The sequence below is a fragment of the Octopus bimaculoides genome, chromosome 1, assembly GCF_001194135.2.
Source record: "Octopus bimaculoides isolate UCB-OBI-ISO-001 chromosome 1, ASM119413v2, whole genome shotgun sequence".
NCBI lineage: Eukaryota > Metazoa > Mollusca > Cephalopoda > Octopoda > Octopodidae > Octopus > Octopus bimaculoides.
In genome coordinates, this window is record NC_068981.1 from 98,662,116 (window position 1) to 98,668,731 (window position 6,616).

Sequence of the window (6,616 nt, forward strand, 5' to 3'; positions counted from 1 at the left end):
ACCGCCTGACTGGCTCCTGTAGGATTTTCGAGCGAGATCGTTGCCAGTGCCCCTGGACTGGCTTGTGCGGGTGGCACATAAAAGACACTATTTCGAGCGTGGCCGTTTTCGTGCGGGTGACACGTAAAAGCACCCACTACACTCTCTGAGTGGTTGGCGTTAGGAAGGGCATCCAGCTGTAGAAACTCTGCCAAATCAGACTGGAGCCTGGTGTTGCCATCCGGTTTCACCAGTCCTCAGTCAAATCGTCCAACCCATGCTAGCATGGAAAGCGGACGTTAAACGATGATGATGATGATGATGAATTAGAATTTCTTTAAAGTGCAAAAATATTTTGAGTTATTTTTTATTTTTAACAAGTAATAACAAATAAAAGTAATAACTTGTAATAAAATATTTAGTTTTAATAAAAGCTAATATTTTCTAAATCTAAATACTTTATTTGAAATTTTATCCTTAACTGCAATATTTTAAGTAAAAATGTTCTTGTTCTGTACTTTATCACATGTAATAACTTGTCTAGAACTTTTCCAAGTGTAATAACTTGTCCTATACTTTTCCAGTTTTATAATCTTAAGAATATTTTTTCTCTTGCTTGCATTTTTCCATGTAATACATACATATGTGTGTGTGTGTGCATTTGTATGGAAACAGGTGTGGGTTGGTGACAGGAATGATGTTGGCTGTAGAAAATTCACCTTAACAAATTTCTTCTGACCTATGCAAGCATGGAAAAGTGGACATTAAGGCGATGATCATGATGATGATATATGTAATTGATTTATATAATGCAGTTTAGATCCTTGAGTGATGCCATTTTAACTTCAGTAAAAGCAGAAAAATTTTAAAGAGTTGGCATGAAACTATTGGTAACATTCTGATCAGTTAAATGCCATAACCAGTAATATACTGCTTAATGTTATAAAAATATAACCATTCAATTTCTGTTTGAGAGTGTGTTTTTTTTTTGTCTGACTTATGGACAGCTAACTGATAATTAATGTGCTCCCTTTGTCTCAGGGTGTATTAAAATAGGCCACCATGTGGTTTCTGTTTTATAGCTGCTTCTCCAGCCGGGTGCTTTATGTAGTCATGAAAAGAGTTGTATTATATTTTTCTTAGGTCAATATTGCCAAGTGGAATTGTCAGTATGAAACCATCAGAAACATTCTGACTAGTTATGGTCCCTAATCAGGAATATACTGCCCAGCATAATGAAAATATAACCACTTATAAATTTTCTGTAGCCAACTTGTATGGTGAAGGTTTATAATTTTATTCACAAAAGAACCATTTAATTTCTCTTTTTAGAGTGTGCATTTTTTTTTTTATTTATGGATAACTAACTGACAAGATGTGGCTGTGTAGTAAGAAGCTTGCTTCCCAACCACGTTACCCAGATTTAGTCCCACTGTGTAATGCCTTGGGCAAGTGTCTTCTACTATAGCCTTGGGCTGACCAAAGTCTTGTGAGTTGGATTTGGTTGATGGAATCTGAAAGAAGCTTATCTCACACACACACACACATATAGCTCAACTAATTAGGGAGAGAGTCTGCTTAGAAGAGATGCAATTTGGTTTTGAGCCAGGTAGAAGCACCACTGATTCTTGGTGCGACAACTGAGGAGAAATACCTAGCCAAAGATAAACCCCTATACTTGGCTTTTGTTGACTTGGAGAAAGCCTTTGACATGTCCCCTGATCCCTTATCTGGTGGGCGATGCGGAAACTGGGGATTGACGAGTGGTTAATAAGAGCTGTACAGGGATGCTGTTAGTAAGGTGATAGTCGGCAATGAGTATAGTGAACAATTCCTGGTACAAGTAGGGGTTCACCAAAGATAAGCCCTCAGCCCCCTCTTATTTATCATAGTCCTCCAGACAATAACAGAGGAATTCAAGACAGGTTGCCCCTGGGAGCTTCTCTATGCTGATGATCTTGCTCTCATAGCAGAATCACTACCAGAACTAGAGGAGAAATTTCAGGTGTGGAAGCAAGGTTTCGATCGAAGGGCCTTAGAGTTAACCTAACAAAAACCAAAGTCCTAGTAAGTTGGAAGGCGAACACATCACAAACCCCTTCAGGTAGATTGCCCTGCTCGATCTGTAGAAAAGGTGTAGGTAGAAACTTCATAAGATGTACCCAGTGTAAGCTTTGAACACATAAGAGGTGCAGCAACATCAAAGGAAGGTTAACTGGGAAGATAACTTTTGTGTGCAGCAGATGCACAGGGGCAATAAACACTGCAGATGCTCAGAAAACTGATTCCATCACATGCCAGGGGGAGAAACTAGAAGTAGTTGATAGCTTACGCTACCTAGATGAACAAGTCTGTAGCGGGGATGGATGCTCAGAGAGTGTTGCCACAAGAATAAGAATAGCCTGGGCAAAGTTCAGAAAGCTCCTACCTCTATTGGTGACAAAGGGCCTCTTACTCAGAGTGAAAGGTAGGTTGTATGATGCATGTGTGCAAACTGCCATGCTACACGGCAGTGAAACATGGGCCATGATTGCTGAAGATATGTTTAGGCTTGAAAGAAATAAAGCTAGTATGATCCACTGGATGTGTAAAGTCAGTGTGCACACATGACAGAGTGTAAGTGCCCTGAGAGAAATGTTGGACATAAGAAGCATTGGATGTGGTGTGCAAGAGAGACAACTGCTCTGGTATGGTCATGTGCTGCGTATGGATGAGTAGAGCTGTGTGAAGAAGTGTCACTCCTTAACAGTGGAAGGAACCCATGGAAGAGGGAGACCCAGCAAGACATGGAATGAGGTGGTGAAGCATGACCTTCAAACATTGGGCCTCACAGAGGCAATGACAAAAGACCGAGACCTCTGGAGATATGCTATGATTGAGAAGACCCGGCAAGTAAAGTGAGGTCACAGCTGTAGCCTACACCAGTGTCGCATAACCAGCCCACTTCAAAAGTACCTTTGAATCGTCAGGTGATATGCTGTGCTTGAGGAGACCTATTGAGTCAAAATCAAATCAAATCAAATCAAACCACCATCAAATGGAAATTGTACTTGTGGCCAATGCCAGTGCCACCTGACTGACTCCCGTGCTGGTGGCATGCAATAAGCACCATTCATGCATGGGTTGTTGCCAGTGCTGCCTGACTGGCTCCCCATGCCGGTGTCACATAATAAGTACTATCCAAATGTGGTCAATGCCAGCACCCCTACTCCGACTGGCTCCTGTACGGGTAGCACGTAAAAAGCACCATCCAAACGTGGCCAATGCCAGTGCCACCTAACTGGTGGCACATAAAAAGCATCCACTACACTCTCAGAGTGGTTAGCAGTAGGAAGGGCATCCAGCTGTAGAAACATTACCAGATCAGACTGCAGCCTGGTGCGGCCTCCTGGCTTGCCAGTCCCCAGTCAAACTGTCCAACCCATGCCAGCATGGAAAACAGACGTTAAACAATTATGATGATGATGATATAAGGCGATGCTGAAAAGTTCCTGGCTTTAAGGGTGTCTCAAGAGGCCTGGTTGGAGGTCCAACCTTCTGAGTTCTTTTATATGGCTTAGAAAAAAAATGAAGGACCGCTGCTATAAGTATGTGAATCTGAGAGGGGAATATGTTCAATAAAATCATAATTAAGTGATCCTTCCATATTTTCTTTTACCCAAAGCCAGGAACTTTTCAGCACCCCCTCGTATATCAGGGAGACTTAGAAACCAGGGCTTGCAACCCATGATGCAGGCCAATCATCAAGGTAGAGAATGAGGCAGGAGGGGAGTGAGAACTGAACCCTGATGGAGACTTATTTGTATGCTAAATTCATCACTGTACTCATTGGTTAACTCTCACCTTACTAACAGAACCTCTGTACACTCATCTACCCCTAGACCACCATATCCACCACCATGTCACTCTCCATCTGACAGTAATTTTGACTGAACCATAGATTTAGTCAGTAACTTTTATAAAGTTGTACCTTAAGAACTTCCAGTTACCTCTACGTTATATGCCAAAACCACCTCTCTCTTTGTCATCAAATGCTTTAATCAGAATGTCTCTAAATCAATGACTGTTTCCATAATTTCCTTTTCCAAACTGGTTTGCATTTCTATATCCATCAAGCCCTTAGTTTGAAGTTGCTAGCCTCTAACTTATGTTGACTTGTACATCCCTCATTGGGAAAGGACTTTACATTTACAAGCATCTGTCTATCCCCGATTCTGGTGAGAATATAGTCAATCTGGCTTGAGTGCTCACCAGACTGATAAGGGATTAGATGGGTGGCTGGTTTCCTGAAGTTAGTGCTGCAGACCAGCAAGTCATTTGCATTACAAAACGGTAGAAGTCTTATTTTTTCCTCATTTCTAGTGCCAATGCTGAAACCTCCATGAACACCATAAAATCCATTTGAGTGTCGCCCAACATATCATTGAAGTCACCAGCTATGATGATAAGGTCATTGTCCTGTATTGTCTAGGTGGTCTGCAGAAGAGACTCATAGAAACAGTCCTTCTGTTCATCAGGTTTTTCCCTATTTCAGTTGAATGCATTCACACAAGGCTTTAGTCAACTCAAGGCTATACTAAAAGACATTTGTCCAAGGTGCCCAAGTAGTGGATTGAACCGAAGACCACATAGTTAGGAAGCAAGAAAGTTTCTTACCCATGCAGCCACTCCCCCCTCTCTCTCTCTCTCTCTCTCTCTCTCTTTATATATATATATATATGTATATATACATACACACACACACACATATATGCATACATATACATCTCTCTCTCTCCTGGGGTTGATTTGTTCGACTAAAGGCGGTGTTCCAGCATGGCCACAGTCAAATGACTGAAATGAATAAAAGAAAAACAAGAATACACTCACACACATATATATATGTATACATATACGCACTTATATAAAAAAAATTATACACACACACACACACATATGTACATGTGCACATACATACACACATATATGTATATACACATGCACATATATCACACATATATATTTACACATGCACATATATAAAAAAAATTTGTATTGAGCATTTTTGCATTGTGCATCAATAATGTTTTTATAAAAAAGAGTAATACACTGTTGAAACAAATTTAAATATGGTAAATTAAAAATATAGATAAAAAGTGAAGATTCATTGAAACTAATAAAAATGCATAGTGTTCAGAAAGTGTAAACAAAACGTCTAACAGAAACTGAGTTAAATAACAAAGCGTTTATATTATACTTTCTTTAAAAAAAAAATTGTAAAAAATTAACAAAAAAATGCTTGTCAGAAGTGGGATTCGAACCCACGCCCACATTCGTGGACCAGAATACTCATTGTTCTGGTTAAGGATATTATCCTTGAGTCTGGCGCCTTAGACCACTCGGCCATCCTGACAGCTGCTTTTGCGGATCGCAAAATTCTTATAAATACCATATTGTCGATTTTTCTTGTAATTTTGTTCATAGTTTAATGATTATATATTTTTTTATATATTCCGATATCGATTTCTATAACAAATACTGCCACTTTCTATAAACGCATTCCATTTTCTCCTACTCGTAGCTATTTTCATGATGAATTAGATTTCTAAAACACTCTTTTCGATATCCCTTACCGGCTTAGGCATTTAAAAAAATAGTTATAACATCATACATGTTTTTGGTGAACGTTAATAAAGTCAGAGATAAAAGATTAAACGGCACAAGAGTATAAAATCTTGAAATAAGTCGGAAATAAAACCATTTTTGTTTTTGGTTGATATATTTTACCCAACAGTCTCAGAAATTGATACTAACAGTTATGAAAATCAATTAAAGAAATATAAAAAATTAAGCAAAGAAATATTGTTTTAAGTTGCTTATGAACTGATAATACACATGAGTTGCATAAAATGTCAACATAATTTATGTATTATAATACGTATGCGAAAAATATCACGTTTTCGTATCTTAAAATAGAATAACAACGAGACGAACCATGTACACACACACATGTATATCGATATACATAATTAGTGTAATATGTATTATAATAATAGTGTGGAATATGAACGACGACAAATTTATCGGCTGCAGTACAATATTTTATAAATGAATTGTCGATTTTAATCGACAAAAGTTATGAAATGATTAAGGACCATGAGTTTCGTCTTTGCCCTGACGAAACTCTCGGCCATTAAGTCACTTTGTAACTACTGCCGATTAAAAATTAAAGTAATATTTCCATTGTTTCCGAGTTTTCTTCTATTTATTCTACCAAACCTATTTCGATGGATAACTACGTGATTTCTTACGATTTTATTGAACATTTTCATTAGATATTCGATTTTTAATTTAATTATACAGTGAAGTGAAAGTAAATTAAATTTGATTGCAGAGAAAATAATTTTTTTTTAAATGTATAGGAAAAAAAGGAAGACATTCCTTTTGATACTGCCTTTTGAAGAATAGACATATTTAATACATTAACTGCTTTTAGTTTTTTCTTCTTCAATGAAGATATAACTAGATACGAAATTTTACTATAAAAAATAAAAAGCAAAAATGCTTGTAGAATAACAACAATTATATATATTCGTTGTGGAGTCAGGGTAAAAAAAGTTGAAGCGAAAAAGTGGAGCATTGCAAAGTCTACCTAAAA

At 37.9% G+C, this 6,616-nt stretch overlaps 1 non-coding gene across 1 annotated transcript; it reads right to left on the minus strand.

Moving 5' to 3' along the window:
• Positions 1 to 5,258: 5,258 nt before the first annotated feature.
• Trnal-caa (transfer RNA leucine (anticodon CAA)) lies at positions 5,259 to 5,371 on the minus strand. Its single transcript has 2 exons — positions 5,334 to 5,371; positions 5,259 to 5,304 (listed from the first exon to the last, which is right to left on the minus strand). It is a non-coding gene; the product is annotated as a tRNA-Leu (tRNA).
• Between the last annotated feature and the right edge of the window lie 1,245 nt (positions 5,372 to 6,616).